General features: G+C 40.1%; 1 protein-coding gene across 5 annotated transcripts in view; it reads right to left on the reverse strand.

The window, feature by feature from the left end:
* The window catches only part of Scn3a (sodium voltage-gated channel alpha subunit 3), a 110,100-nt gene extending 94,892 nt beyond the window's left edge, over positions 1 to 15,208 (reverse strand). For all 5 annotated transcript variants that reach the window (XM_034494522.2, XM_034494517.2, XM_034494513.2 and 2 more), the window contains exon 1: positions 14,964 to 15,208. The gene's annotated coding sequence lies outside the window, so the exon portion shown is untranslated. The remainder of the gene's footprint in view (positions 1 to 14,963) is intronic.
* Between the last annotated feature and the right edge of the window lie 1,650 nt (positions 15,209 to 16,858).

Below are 16,858 nucleotides of genomic sequence, written 5' to 3' on the forward strand. Positions count from 1 at the left end.
TCACCTCCACACTTAGGTCCATCCCTGGCGTCATACAGACTGCAGCAGCTCACTATCTAGTTATTAAAGAGACGATCTCCTCTCTTTAATAGTTTTGAGCCCAGAGCTCAAAACTAATTGGCTGCTCACCTGGTTCGGCAATTCACCTTTCCTTCTTTCTACCTCAAGTTTTCAATACTGGAGTTAACAGGCAAGCCTTGCTATGCCCAGCTTCTTCTGTGGTAGCTGGGAATCCAAACTCTGGTCCCTGTGCTTGCAGAGGGAACATTTTACCCACTAAGCTGTCTTCCCAGATCCCCTCTCAGGGATTTAATGTTTTTATTTCACTAGTACTGCATTGATTTGACCATCCTTCTGCCTCCTTGGTTCGTCCTTAGGGCCATTCATGTTAATTTCTTTTCTTTCCATAGATTGTGTCTTCCTTTGTATTTACATCACAACACTGCTTCAAAACTTTCCAGTTCTAAACCGTCCTGGAGCTGTATGGCCTGGAAAACCTTTCCTCTTCAGTGCTTGGTTCAGACTGAGGTAACTCAGGGCAGTTCAGAAAAGGACCCCAGGCAGTGTTGGCATGAGAAAGAACAACCCTGTTCCACTTCTGTAACTAGGTAACAGCCCCACCTACACCTGCTCATTTGATTTTGAGACTTGAGGTCTTTATCATGAAGGTGGCTTTAAATGATCAAATGTCTGAGGTGGCTTGGTATGCAATACAGAGCAGTGCCTAGGAAGCCAACCACACATCCAGCCCTAAGTATAGCCGCCATTCTCCTTGGAGCAAACTGAACACTGTATGGCAGTCCATGTTTATTTACAACAAAAATTTTAGTTAGATAAAATCCCCTGGATTGTTCTTCTCTCAATACGTCGGACTCAGGAGATTCGCAACTAAATGCACATTCTAAAAGAACAGTAATTAACTCATGAGTTCTAATTGTGGTATATCATGTACATATTTAAAACATTTTCTCTGTCTTGAACTTCCTATTGAACATAAGTCAGGATCAAACCAAACCCCAAATCAAAACCAAACCAAAAATAAATAAATACATAAAACTAAAAACTCCATCAAAGCAATAACATTAACAACAACAAAATAACCCACCCACCATTATAACACTTATCAAAGAAGCAGATATAATAATTAAAAATCACATTGGTTTAGGTATTTCCTTTAAAAGTTTTATTCATTCTTGCTGGGGTGGTATTGCACACCTTTAATCCCAGCATTCAGGAGGCTGAAGCAGGCAGATCTCTGAGTTCAAGGCCAGCTTAGTCTCCTGAGTAAGTTTCAGGACTGCCAGGGCTACACAGAGAAACCGTGTTTTGAAAAACAAAAGCAAGCAAGCAAGCAAGCAAACAAACAAACAAAGTTTACTCAGTCTTAAGCATGAATCTTCTTCTTGTGAATAGTCATTTTCCCCCTATAGAGCTATTCTTAATTGTATACCAAAAATAGATATTGACTATTGAATTAATCAATAAAGCAACTTCAGATTGGAAAGGATCTTTCAAGCCATCTGGTTCCTCTAATTTAGTTTATAACAGGCCTCTTGAAACACAGCAGCAGAATCACCTGGAGGGCTTATTGTTGGAGCCAGGCTTTCTCAGCCCCTCCCCCAAGCCGCTGCAGCAGCTGGGCTGGGTGAGGTCTGCTCTGCGTTTCTCACTTGCACACAACTGCTGCTGGCACTCCTCGTGGTCAGAAGCCACAAGTACCATGGCCCTGCTTAGTTCATATAATCAGTATAAAATAGGAGACAAAGCAGAGAAAGGGAACCATGGTGGCGGGAACAGAGAGAAGAGGACCCCACTAAATGATTAAAATGCACAAAAAGGAAAGCCCAATGTGGACAGAGCCCAGAGACTGGTTTCTTGCATAGCTGAGGATGACCCTGAACACTTGATCCTCCTGCCTCCTCTTCCCAAGTGTTGGAGTTACAGGCATGCACCAACACAGTTGGCAATATTTTGTTTTTATTGTTTAAAGTTAGAAACACACACACACACACACACACACACACACACACACAGTGTCCTGTGCATATATGTAATGAGTCTCATTTTAATGACTTCTCAGAAATGACAAGCAAAGCTTCCTCTGTCTCATTTATCCACTTAATGTCATGCAGTGTGATTCCACTGAACCTGGAGCCTTGAAGTGATTGATGGCAGTGCTTCACAGAAGCCACCAATGGCTCACTGTCTCCCTGCTTCCAGCCTGATTGCCACACAGCCTATTTTAATCCCACCAGCCAGAGTGATCTTGGGAGAACAGAAATTCAATCATGTCATTCTGCACAGAACCCTCCAGCAGCTGCAGAGAAAAAAAAAAAAATTGCCTGCTTCATGTTGCCTGCAAACTAGCTTCTGGCTCTCCCGTATGCCTAGGAGCATATAGACTGCTTTTTCCTGAAATGTTTCTCCTTTAGGAAGCTGGAAAACTCACCTTCAAGTACTGACCAAATTTGCCTTAGTAAGGAGACCTGCTTACCTCCTCAATTCCCAACCCTGCTTAACTGTCTCCAAAGGACAGGTCCCCTTAGCCTGTGCTGCACTTCTTACTTGTAATGTTGATTAGTCATTTGCTTCCTCTCTTGGGGTGGCGCCTATGCCTCACAGAAGCTGGTTTATGCTATACTATTTGCCCTCTTTGGGGGATCACTCTGTTTACCATCCATCCCACGTTCCTGGAACAGTGCATAGCACTTGCTAAGTGCTCAATGAATTTCATTTGGATCACTTCTAGATTTAAGTCTTTTTCCACTAAATGTTTCACTGCTTTGCATTTAGAGTTAGTAATGGGAAATTCACCACACACTTTTCAAAAATCATGTTTCCTATGCATGCAGACATTTCATAACAACACCACCAGAAAAAAAAAAAAAAAAAAAAGGAAGTGTGCAGTGATGTAGAGTCGGCTAAGTAAATAAGGTAGTTTGTCCACCCATTAGGATGAAAAAAACAGGAAAAGGAGTCATGGCAATTACAAAGCCACATTCCCTCTAGGTACAGTATGTTCTCATTATGTAGTCCTATTCAGTCCAGATCAAACAAGCATTATAAGACTGTGTACCCCAAAGATAAACCTATAACTCTGCTACTGATTGGATTCTCTTCACAGTAAAGTGACCTGAGGACTGAAGATTTCATTCTAAGTATCTTACTCTAAAATACCTTAGAGAAACAATAATGATAGGTAGAGAGAACACTGCTTAAGCACTTACTGTATACCAGGCACTAATGAGCTCAAAACAACCATACAAGGTAAATGTGACAAGTGCCCTCATATTTAAAGTATGCAGACACTATTGAGCAAGGTGAGGCTGTAACTGGCCACAGGCCACAAAGGCCAATGGCCTTTTATTGGGAAAAATAACCAACTTCTCTGCAAACATTTAACCCATGTACTTCACCAGTAAAAGTGATTTAATTCCCACTGCCTGCGAAGCCTCTGGATTCTGGCGAGGGGTTCACATATGCTCATTCTGCTTGGTTTGAGTCATACCTTGGGGTCCTAAGGCACAGTGCACAGTAGTTCTGAATCAGAAGTCACTTTTGCCTTCTTCGGGCCTCTCAAAGTACACTCATGTTGTGTTTGAATTCATACAGTAATTAAAACTCTGTCTTCTGTTTCCTTGTAAAGATATGTTTCTGCCTCTCTGTCTGCCAGCAAATTCACTGAGGCTAAAAGGACTCTGATTATTTATAGTAACTAGAAAACTGTACAATAAATAAATAAATACCCGCTAAACACCACTGCCTAATTTGAATTCTGAAAATGTGTGTCCAATATAAATCCAGTGACCACACATAAGGACTCAGCACCGGAATTGTGGCACCAAATTCTGAAATCATGCAATCTTTAATAAAACCTATCTTCCATACAAATTATTCTGACTTTCGTTCATTTTTCAATTTCAGTGTTAGCATCTAGAAAATTTAAAGACACATGTACAGGCCTTGTTATATTTCCATGGGATAGTGGCTGCCTTATAAAGAGGCCTCCCTTACTCTATCACTGTCCTGCAAGCAGCTATCCATTCCATATTCCTGAAACAGTGCTTGGAACATGTTAAGTGCTCTTGAAAATGTATTACTTCAGGAAGGGCTATCCCATGTTCTGAGAAGTCCTAAAAGAGAGGGTCTTTGTCTATGGATTCACAATTTTTTATTTCCTTTAGTTAGATTGTTGTCCTTAGGGCACAAGATTTTCATATGAAGAGATACTCCAGTGAACAAACTGGCTTTGCCCTAAGCAAACATTCTCTGTGTGAGTGCAGTGGAGCAAACCTTATATTTCCATCTGAGTACAACAGAATTATGGGAAGCTTTCTGTTTTGAAATAAATTGGCAATGCTACGAATAGAAAGCAAACAACACACCCAGACAAATGGCCGGTCCTCGATCCCTGCACCCACTGTAACAGCAGCCATATTGACAGCCCTGTGAGTTGCCCTTAGCGGTGTGTCTGTTGCTGCTTGCTGATACTGTGTGCTTTAGGCAGTTCCTTTCCAGGCAAACACAGACTGTTTACTGACTGAATCCAAATGACAGCACACTGTTTTCACAACGGAGTGCTGAGGCTGAGAGTCGATTGCCTTTTCTGCTTGGCAACCTGAGGAAACTTTAGATCTGGGATCTTTGAGGTACAACTTGTTTGTGTCACTTCAAGAGAGCAACGTTGACTTCCCTACAGGTATTCAGCCACCCTTCCCACTTGAAGTTTAAAATAGAGAAGCTGGAGGTTTATCTTCTCCCAATCAGGGAGGCTTTGATCACTTCCTTCAGATCAGTGCAAGAGGCAAACCCCAATGAGGAATGGGATGATTTGAGAAGTTCTGAATTATGTACTCTGTGATTCTTCATCAGCCCAAGGCCAAGCACATGACAAGGCCTTCTCTGAATGTTCTGAGAGGAGATAGTTCTCATACCATAGGCCTAGATCACCTAGTGGTGGTACACAGACAGTGCAACATCATAGAGTATGTGTCGCTGACTCCTGCCTTTCAAGATTTAAGAAAGTAATCAATGACACAGAGAAACAGAGAGAGAGAGACAGAGACAGAGAGACAGAAAGGGAGGGAGAGAGAGACAGACACAGAGAGATAAAGAGAGAGACAGAAGGGGCCAGACTGAGATAAGAGGTACAACTAGAAAAACGAAGTGTAGAACATATATAGGTTACACAATTCAAGCAACCTGTGTTCTAGACTATTAGACTATTCTCTGCTCTCACTTGCTAGGGAATATAGTGAACACCCAAGATCACACGTATCTAATGTCTACACCCAGAGTAGAGGAAGAAAAAAAGAGAGAAAAAAATGGCTTTTTTTTTTTTTTTTTTAAATCTGGGAAAGTCTAGGTCTGTGCCCAGACTTTGGGATTTTGGGACTCTGCATGTATTCTCTAAATGTTCATCTCTTCTGAGATTAGGATTGGGGCGTTTAACAGTACTTGGTGTTTTCAGCAAAGGTCATTGAACCCTGCTTTAAAAACTTTCCCGAGACAAGAGGGTTATACCTAGTAGAGTGTGTGCTGATTTGGGGAAGATTTAAGTGAACTGAGCACTTGCCAAGGCCCTCTTTATTTCTACTTAAATCTACTTGTTGGTAAATAGATGCTGTAAAAACCTTTTGGAAATATAGATTTGAACCCTTCCTACATCTAGACACTGAATGTCTGACTATGGATATTCAATACGGTACATGAAATTATCTCATCAAATCCTTTTGTTTTCTATTTAAAATGTTGTCTACTTTTTTTTAGTAAAATATTAATAATAATAATTACTTGGTTAAAGCTCCTTGAAGGGTAGCCTTTTATAGTAAAGAGAGTGTAAAAATGGCATATCTTCACAAGGATCTGAATTCAGGACCAAGAGCATCTGCATGTTTCTTCTTCTCACAGAGCTGAGAGCAGTGACACCAAAATAGAGCAAAGAGACTGTGTGCCCTGGCCTGATTTAGGTGTGGATGATGCCACGTACTGCAGTGGGGAAGCCAGAGAGGAAGGACTGGCTCTGCACGGAAAGACAGGAGAGATGCTGGTCACTGAGCAAGTCCTTTGCAGACAAAGAAAAGCCATTACACCACAGGTAAGTGAGATTTTTGTCTTAGGTGGGAATTACAGTGGCAACATGCTCAGTATAGGCAAGGTCATTATCACTGTCTCTCTATTCTTACTCTTCGGAAGGCAAAGAATCCAGTAAGTAAGAAGCAGGCTAGAGCAGGCAGGAAGCCTAAGGGGAAACCTCAGAAGGGCAGAAGGGAAGGGAGATATTTTACGTGCACCAGGTATCTTGTCCAGGATGTGGGTGATTCAGAATTCCGAATCTGAATGGGACTGTGTAGTCACTGATTCAAGTGACCATCCCTACTCCACATTTGAAAAATTCATAAGTTCTTTCTTAGAGCTATTTAAGGTTTCTAGAAAATTGATGGGAGAGTACAGAAAGTTCCCACCTCAAGCACCCCTTCCTGTGTCTTAAATATTTAGTGTTCGGGGTTCTTAATCAGAAGAAATTGAGAAAAACAATCATCAGTAATTTCTTCATGCATAAAACTTCCTTATAACTTTCTTCTGGGGTGTTGACTATTCAAAAATATTTTTTTCTTATTAGCTTGATCTCTTATTGTCTGACACCAGCACTGTTACTGTGTATGTAAAGAAACGCAGAGCACAATGTTACAACTTGGAAGTATAAAGTAAAAATGTATCTTACAGGTACATAAGAAGTAGCCCTAGTTATTCTGGTGATATATTCTTGATTTTTCTATGTTAATTTGCATAAACATCTACACCATGATTTGCATGCATTCTGCCACTTTCCATTGACTCCTGAACATTATCCTTTCCTTTTCACAATGTACAAATTATATAGAACAGAAAATTGAAATGCTTCTCCCACCCAAATCAAATCCATTCTTGTAGCTGTTGCCATGTTGGTAGAGGGGAATGGATAAATCAATAATAAATATATTTTCAACACTGTTAAGTTTAAGGCAACCTTTCTTTGATGTTTCATTATTATTAATACTTTGACTTACTATTTATATTTCCACTATGGATTACCCAACTATTTTGTGCATATTAGAAAGATACACCTTTTAAAATAAGTAATTAGTCCCAGTGTGTGAATCGATGTACTGGCTCACAGACCTTCATCATAAATCTAACTTTGAACATGGCAATACATTCTTTGTACTTCTCCCAGAAGCACCTGCTACCTGCTTCAAAATATAGATGTTCTCAACCTAAGATTCAGCAGACCTTCTTGATATACTGAACAGTTGACTGACTTGATCAATAGCATGTTAGAAGCTGGACATGTAGCGCAGTTAAGTAGTAGTGTTGAGTGAGGAGGGCCTTACAGGGGAAAGGCCTGGATATAAACTGCTCTAAAGGTCAGAGAGTGCTCTTTGCCTCAGAGAAGACTGTGACAAACCAACACAGAAAATCACCTAAGCTGTTAACCAGGAAGTGTCTCTTTAAGGAGCTAAAAAGCTGACTCACCTGAAGGATGGAATACCTTTTTTAAAATGCATTTAATTATTAACCTACTTAGCGATTAGGATAATGCACTTCCTTCTCAGAAACACCACTGTCTGAAAATACATTTAACAAAGAGTTTTGGCTTTGGGGTTATTGTTGATCTACAGAACCTGGCTTCCTTGTAAACCTTCCAAGAATTAAAGTCTCAAAATATTGGAAATCAAAGTGTCTCATTTTGAGCTGGATGACCTGGGTATTCAAAACGTGACTAACAAACACATTCCTTTTTTATTATTTAACACTTCATTCTCAAGACAGCATTTCGTAAAGAAAAGAATAATGAAGCTGGTGAATAGGTGGCCGAGTAAGTTGAGGTTTGCTGACACTTACTATCTAGTGAGTACAACTGTCTAGGTGGTTACTTCACAAAGTGTTCAATAACCACCATTTAGGTGAGATCAACTATCAGAGTTAAGAATAAGAAGTTGTCTATCTGGATTCAATATCAGCTCATTTATTCTCATTGCATCCTCCATAGAAATGGGTAGAAGTACATTGTTTACTGGTTTTCTTACTTATCTCTAATGCCTTTATGTAGCACACGCTAAGTCATTAGCATCTTAAAATGGTTTTGAAAGTCATGGCTTTCAGCTCTCTTTAACTTCTCTCAAGCTGAAGAAGTTTCTTAGCTTTGCTTAATTTTCTCTGCCTTTTTTTTTAGGTTAACTGATGCTAAAATCTGGCTGCGTATTTCAACTATGTTCATAGGGCTTTTAAACATACTTTGAAACCTACACATGATCCCAAAAGACCCAATCAGATTGGGCAAAGAAGCCGGCCATTGGTCTTGTAGCTCTGTCAGGCATTGTCAAGGTATGGGCAGAGATGAGTGAACTCCTGGTCCCCAGTGTGTTCCTGTATCTTTTTTCTTACTGTACTTCCTGTACTCATCACTGTTGTTGATGTTGTTGGCATTTCAACTAATAAGGTTTCTCAAATCCATACTTTATTTCTTTCTGATTTTTCATCTACTGGCTAGTAATGTATTTTAAATACATGCATTGTAATCCAGTATTACCTAGACTGTGTAATACATGAAATGGTTATGAATTCTCCTTTTGCATTTTCTGCAATGATATAATTTATATCAACTTTGCTATAAATATGTATAGATTGATGGTAGAACTTAGTGCGACTGTTGGAAGCTGATAACACAGAAGAGCAAAAGGATATCCTGGGCTGGGATGGAGCTAAGTGGTGATGCACATTCCTAGCTTGTGGGAGACACTAGATTCAAGCTACAGTAATAAACACACACACACACACACACACACACACACACACACACATGCACGCGCGCACACACACGCACACATGCATATATGCACACATACACACATGCACACACATACACACATATACACACATATACACATACACACAGACATATACACATACACATGTATACATAGGCACACACACATATACACGCATGGACAAACACACACACATACACAAACATATACACATACATACACACACATGAGGGATTTAGCTTATTTAAGTAGTTACTGACACAAAATTAACTAAACAATGACTAACGTGTTCAAGATACTTTTAGGACTCGGAATATATAGGATTCAGGACGTGTAAAGAAACTGTCAATAACATTGTAAAATTCACAGCTAAAAAATTGTCTGTGTATTTTCTGTAAAGCTGTAAAAGATACATCTCAATAGCTTAAGCACAAAGTAGAAATGGGTTCATTACACAGGACCAACTAGCATACCAGGAGCAAGATGTCAACAGCAAAGGAACCATTACCACAACCAAAGGGAAATGAGGTGGCCATGAGTCTCACTAAAGTGCTATGGCGGTGTAAGTATCTGTCAGAGAAGCAGACATAATAGTGGAACAAACCTATGGAACAGTAGGCAGAGGGTGGAGTTGCCCATAAAGAACCTGGGTACCAATGTGACAGTGCTTCCACCTATGATCAAATTGTTTCTTCTTCACTGGGCTTGTTTTGTCTCTAGCAACAACACTGGTTGGATTGGGGAAAGGGACAGGGAATAAATGACCAGATTCATTCTACCAAATGCATCTCTTATTATAAATAAATTGAAGTTGAAACCAAATATTAAGAGAGGAAGTAATCTGAGGCAGTGGCAGGTGGATGTTTGTGAGTTCAAGGCTGACCTGGTCTACAGAATGAGTTCTTGGACATAGAGGGCTACACAGAGAATCCCTGTCTTGAAAAACCAAAACCAAAAAGAAATAAAGAAAGGGAAGGAGGGAAAGAGGGGTGGAGGGAGAAAGGAAAGAGAAAAAGGGGGGAGGAGGAAACAGAGGAGGAGAAGGAAACGGAGAGAAAATAGGAATTCTATTAAAACTCTGGAATTTTCAGCTTTTCTAGCCAGGACATGATTGCTCTCTTGTTTTAGAATGGCTTGGCTTCCTGGCCCCTTAGTCTCAGCATGACCAGCTTCATTCATTCCTCAGACTCGCATTGTCTGTACAGAAATTTGGGTTTCTTTCCCTTGGCTTCACTTTTTAAGGTCATTCCCACCATAGTTCTGATAAAAGGAAGATTCCTAGGATATTTTGGAACAGCTTAAATTACAGAGAAGAAGCTTCATAAAAGTAATGTCACACACAGACATGTAGAAGGCAGAAAAAACTAACAGACAAGTGACCTGTTCTCAACCTGAGGCTTAAGCCTGAAACCTGTGTCCTGTTAAACTTTATGCAAGAGCATGTCAGTCACAATGCCATACATAAAAAGAATTGTGATTTAATTAATTACTTCAACTCCTGGGAAAACACAAGTACAAAATGTTCTGCACAACTCAAGAATAAAGTATATTCTGACTACTGGGAGATTAAAATTCCCCGAAGAGAACTTCTTGGCAGAAAATGGCCAAAGTTATTTAAAGACTGACTTTTCATCTTTGAAGTCACCCACTGACTAAAACAATATTAAATCACTCTTTAATAATGTAGGGTCCATCATTTCTCTTACATTGCTCCCGCATGGGGCTTGACCACATGGAGGGCTTCCTGTACGTAATCTCAAAAAGGATGAAACCCTAGTTCAATTATTACAGAAATAACAGACATATAAAGGAATGTTTGAACTTTAGCAGTCCTGGAAAATGCCCATATAGATGACATCTGTGTTCATCTATACTCATTTTAATATTTTCTTTGTAACAGTTTTTATTCATATATTTTAGGCAACATTTTCCTTCTATAAGCTTCTTCCATTTTGAATCCAGAATTTCAAATAACAATTGGGGACCTAAGAAGACAATGTGTCAATAGTTGGCACATCGAAACTCACATGTCCAGTTGAGTAGGTAAAATTTAAATTAAATTTCTAAGTTAAATGTGGAAAATTCTTCTGAGTCTAATTATATATTCAGATAAAAAAATTCAAACATCAGGGACTTAGAAAGCCACACTGGACGTTGCAGTTCACAGAACAAAGCATTTCTTTGCTTTGCAAGTAGGAGAACTTTTATTATCATCTCACAGTGAACAAAGTGAAAACCAGTATTATTTTGCCCTGAATTTGGTGGCTACCATTTGTTACATCACATTAAAGGGCAACCAAAGACAGTGCTAACTTCACCCCAAAGCAAAACACATGTCAGGTAAAAGTGAGTGATGAAAGATCAAATAGAGGTAAGGGATGCAATAACAGCAGGTCTGACTCCTTCGCTTCCCCAAGGTTTCTGGACACCAAATATATAGGAATTCAGATGCTGTGTTGCATACCAGTTGGATTGAAGATTGTTCCAATGAAGGCAAAAACCAATTGAATTAAAGTGACTACCACAGGACCTAAAAGTTCTTAAATGAATTGTTTCTGATTTTAATTATATTTCAAGAGCAGGTGAGCAACTGATCCTCCTTGTTCTGTAAAATGAATAAAATGACCAATTACATAAGTACAGAAATGAACAATATATTTTCGATGACAAGCGAGACATTGTCACAAAGTTCGCAAAGTTTCTGTGCAAGAAAGATAACAAGAAATATTGATGTGCATAGCCACTCCAGGCAAGAAATGTCACTATCTCATTACATGCTCATTCTTTGCTGGGGGAAAAAAAAAACCCAACCATCATTACTTACTCGCCTTTACAGATGGTTTCTGATAAATTTCACCCTGCAATTAACGACTCACAGGAGCTTGGAGGAAACTGGAGCCAAGAGAAATGGCTAGCAACAGATTCCAAGCTCAGTGCCTGTCCTGCTGAGAAATGCTGCTCAGCCTCCAGTTGCTAAGCCTCTCCTGCTCTCAGCCATCCGCTCTATGCTATCCTGAGTCCATTAAGTCATCCTGGCTGCCATGAAGATGGAGCTGACAGCACAGTTACTGGAGTCAGTTTAAAGAGGCCCAGGGTGGTTGAAGGAAAGGATTAGGAGGCCTGGGGTGCTGAAAGGTCACCCCAGCTCTAGCTCGCAGAGATCCCAGGAGCACACAGCTGTCAGAAGCACCAAGCTGCACTTACAGAGTCTTTAGGGAGAAGCGGGGCCTTCGTAGCACATCAACAATTTCATCAGGCACGTTTTATCTTACCACATTTAACTGTGACCTTAACAGGATTTAAACCCAGAGAGTTTGGGACTCAGTCAGAGCTAAGACATTTCTTACATTTAGGTGCTATGATCTGACTATCATAGTATTGTTGTAGAAGTTAGTTTTTAAAAGAAATGTGATTTCTCACAAAACATAGATTTGCCTCTGTGAGTCCTCCTAGAGGCCTTTTGTCTGAAAGGCAAGTCCTCTTAAGGTAAGATGAAGTCATGATGAAGCTCCTGGCTTTGATTTCCCTAAAAAGAAAACTGAGACAGACAGACAAGCACAGTGCAGTCCATAATAACATCACTCGACAGGAAGAACCATCTAGAAGGTCCACGACCTCTCCAGAAAGGGCCTGCAATGTCTCTACTAACTGACAGCCATGGGTAACACAGTGGTCCTGTAGATGTTCAGCCAAAGCCTTCTTCCAAGATGACACTCACAGTTCAAGTCCCTTGTTGGTTTCAGCCCCCTCCACCCTTTCCTGTCGTGGTAGAACGTACTTCATCACTGGCATTAATAGTAATAATACCTATTCCTTTCTGTGGGCGCTGGGGTGGCAGATGAGAGAGGAAGATGAGAGTCACAAAGCCCTGAACAGAAAATATTTCATTTCCACAGTTTTCCAGGTAGGCATATCACTGTTTTATGGACAATGTGCTCGAGTCTAAAGAACTTTATTTGTTAGAAAACAGTGGAGCTGCTTCTGTCTGTCAGGTTCTCCACCAGTTTTCCATTCAATGCTTGGTATTTCTACCAAAGAGGGAACTGGCCAAAGACTTCCAAAATGGCTCCACTTCTCTATTCTCATGCCTAGTGAACCATTCATTGCCATATTGGAGTCAGGAGAGCCAGGGATGTCCCCCAATAGAGTTGAGCTTAGAAATCAACAGGAAAAAGAGGAAGGAATTCGAATCTGGCTTTGATTCAACATCTCAACTATCACAGACAAGGACAAGGCACTTGTGTGGTAGATGCTGTCCTTTTACAAAGCTCTCAAGTGGCAGAATCTGAACCATGTCCGCATTTCCAGCTTAGAGCTGAAGTCAACGTGAAGAAAAGAGCAAAGTGTGTCAGGCTCTTACAAATGAAATCTCATTTTTCGTAAAGAGTGAGATACACTCATTTGCTTTAGATGGCATGTAATTGGAACATTTCATTTATGAAGAGATCAAAGGGCATGTTTTGCAAGGTGGAGATATGTGTGCACAATGGCTTTTGGCATTATGAACTTATGTGTGGAAGAGTAACTCAGCAAAGCAAGCAACCAAGAGAAGTGAGCATCAAAGCCGGAAGAACAGCTAAGGAGGCATGGCAACTTTAAAAACAAAACAAAACAAAACAAAACAAAAGGTAACATTCAGGGTCCAAATATAAACATCCATTCATAAATGCAAACCAGTCCAATCAACCGGCTCTGGCATTTACAAAGAACAGTTACTCACTTCCAGTCACCTGCCGGCATGGTGTGTACTGTACAATACATCTGAGCCAATTAGCATTTATTTCTGAAAACCTTTTCCAAGGATACACTTTTCTTTACATCCTATAGTTGGAGTTCTTGGGAAATACACGAGACAGGGGCTTTCTGCTGAGGCAGGCACTATTTTGAAATGAATTAAGGGGGAGTATATTGCCACCCAATGTAATTTACCGAGTGAGATTGCTTGGTTTGTTCACACATGATGAGAAAATATACTTCAGGTACCCTCCCCCCACGAGGTTTTTTTTTTTTTTTTTCTTTAGGCCCTTTGTTTAGTACTGACCAAAGCCTGGGTTGAAACCACAGGTCTCTATTTCTCACAGGACACACTGCTCAGAATAGATGAGATGTAATATTTCCATGCAGATTGTCACGAACACTGATATCTTCATCTTTGTCCTCACAAGAGACATTGCACAACCTATTGTGTACACACACACACACACACACACACACACACACACACACAGCTTTGTAATCTTAAAAACTTGTCTTTCCACTACTGCCTGTGAGTCTTCTCCTAATGTGGTAGACGGGTGATTGCTGAATGAAACATTATGAGTTTGGTGTAAAATGTTTTAGTGACAGGCACAGACTCTACACAATGTAAATTATTCTCATTTGGTCTCAAGTGAGTTTTTCTGGTGATTGGTAGTAATACTACTACTAATAATAATAACAATTTTAAAAAGACCATGAAATGTTCCAGGAAGGAAAGAAACCTAGCCAGTTATCAAGCTTATGTGATAGTAAAAGATAACAAAACAGGAGGCTATAGAACATATAGGAATCTTTGGATCGTTTCATTTTTAACAAATCAAATGTGTTTTAATGTTACTCTGGGTGATCTCTTTCCCCCTATGCTGATAAATTTCAAAGAAAAATGAGAATGTCTAAATAGCCAAACACCTTTATATTGATATCACTGTCTGGCTATATGGCCTCACCAGAGCTACTAAATAAATAAAATAAAATAAAAAATAAGATAAAATAAAAACCCAAAGCACAGAGGATAGTTCCAATTTCACTGAGCATTTATGATTTAAAGATGCCAAATAGGCGGTGTCGTCGTGAAATCTAGTAGGTTGACATTAAGTATAACAAAACGGATGTTCTCTCCATACAATGAACCCCAAACATCTGCTTGTTTCACAGACACACACTCCTTAATTCCTAGTCTGTATTGTAAGTCACCATTTCCAGACAGAAGCTGTTTTCTTTGAAAGATAAAGGAATAGTAAGCAGTTTACAGATTAAATGATGCCTTTAATTCTTATAATTTACATTTAAACATTAGGCTTTTAAAAATGGCAGCACGGAGAGGATTTTAAAATCAGAAGATGACCTGGCAGCTAGATTCCACGGAGCAAATAATTAAATGTTGTGTCAGCTTACCTGATGGAGAGCCTTAGGAATCACAGCTCAACAAAGGACAGCATCCAAGATGGTTAGAATGGAACGTGCCACCCCCTGTAGTTCTTCTGATTTGGGCCACAGGGATTTGCAAATTACATTCAATTTTTTTTTTCTTGCTTTCTCTGTGGACATGAAAACAAAGAGACCTTTCCAGAATCCTCTCTGCTTATGCCTCCGCTTCCTGTTCTGAGATTCACTCTATGGTACCCAACATATATCAGAAAACGGCCCTGGAAGAAAAAAAAAAAAAAAAAAAAAAAAAAAAGGGAAAAAAAAAAAAAAAAAGGTGGCAGCACTGCACTCAACGTATTACTGCCATCTACTGGCAGACAGACGCCATTGCGCAAGCGACAGAACACTCCTATTATTCCCCATGTCTTTTGGAAGGCAGGAGGTAAACCTGTATGGAAACATTATGAATCATGTAAGAGCCCCACGGTGACAGCAGAGAGATGATGGAGGCGGGGGGGTAACCTAGCTACCACACGAGTGTGCCTTTCACGCCTCTTTTTATTTATTTATTTTTTTAATTTTCTAGTTGTTTGATTAGAAATCATAGGTTTTCATAAAATCTTCTCTAAGTCTGCTCTTATGAGATGGGTTTTCTTTTTCCCCCGTGGTGGAAAATCTGGCTTCTTAGAGAATAGTATAAGATATACGCAGATTTTCATATTCTTATTTCTCTGCTTTGTTTTGGTTTTGAAGACAACCTCTGATTAGAATATCTCCTTTTTATTTATTTGTGTGTGTGTGCGCGTGACATATATATGTGCTCATGTCGGGGTGTGTATGTGTTCATGAAGGGGCAGGGTATGTGGGGGTTGATCTTAGGGGTCTTCCATAATTTACCTCCAGCTCAGCTTTTGAGACAGTAAGGAAGCAAATGTTTGAGATATTGAAACACAGAATTATGTAGTCAAAGTGAAAATTTTGTGAGTTGAGGGGGCTCTAAACAGCTGTTTTTCCGTTTTACCTTTCACATTTAGAGAAAAATTATTTCATTGAACCTAGAATTAGACTGAGGCAGCAAGCTCCCTGTCTCTGTACCCACTGCTGGGGTATGTAGAATCAGCACTGTGCCAGGCCTCGTCTTGAGTGGTGAGGAATTTTTTTTTTAAACTTTGTGTTGATTCTTTGTGCATTTCACATCTTTATGCCCAGTCCCATTCACTTCTCCATCCCTTTGTATCAGTCTTTGCCAAATCCTCCCCTCCACCCCCTCCACCCCTCCCCCCAAATCTTGCTGTGATAGCTGTGGTATGTCACAAGGTCAAGCAGCAATAAACCTTTTGTCCTCATATCTTTGCTTGCAAATGTTCATTGCAGTGAGTCATGGGTGTGGTTCAAGGCCTCTGGCTTCTGCTACACTATCAATACTGGATCCTCACCAAGACTTCCTTCAGATATCCTGTTGTTGCCCTGTGTCATGAAGATCCTTCAGTTTGGATCTGCAGGACCACCCAGTCACGTGCTCCAGCTGTTCATAGATAGGGTAGATGTTGGGGTGGGCCAATGCAAAGCACTGGATCTGGGCCTGGGTGGTAGCTGTGGTGGTCAGACACCAGCTTTCCTGCTTCCAGGTGATCAAGGTTCACTTGGAGCCAGCTCCCCTATGCTGTCTAGGAGAGGGCTGAGGTCAGGAGCTGGGGATTTTAAGGAGGTCCTTATGCTTGTAGGACAGATAATTTACCAACTAGCTACTTCAGACAGCCTTGGCTTACCTTCTTCAAGGTGGATTTCAGCTATTCCTACCTAGTGTGATCCATATACTCCAAAAAAAAAAAAAAAAAAAAAATCTTGTGGTCAAAATAGGCTTGCTTCTTTGAGAGTACATACTGATGCAACAAATGTACACTTACATGCAACTATGTGAA

This window comes from Arvicanthis niloticus, chromosome 2 (assembly GCF_011762505.2).
Source record: "Arvicanthis niloticus isolate mArvNil1 chromosome 2, mArvNil1.pat.X, whole genome shotgun sequence".
NCBI lineage: Eukaryota > Metazoa > Chordata > Mammalia > Rodentia > Muridae > Arvicanthis > Arvicanthis niloticus.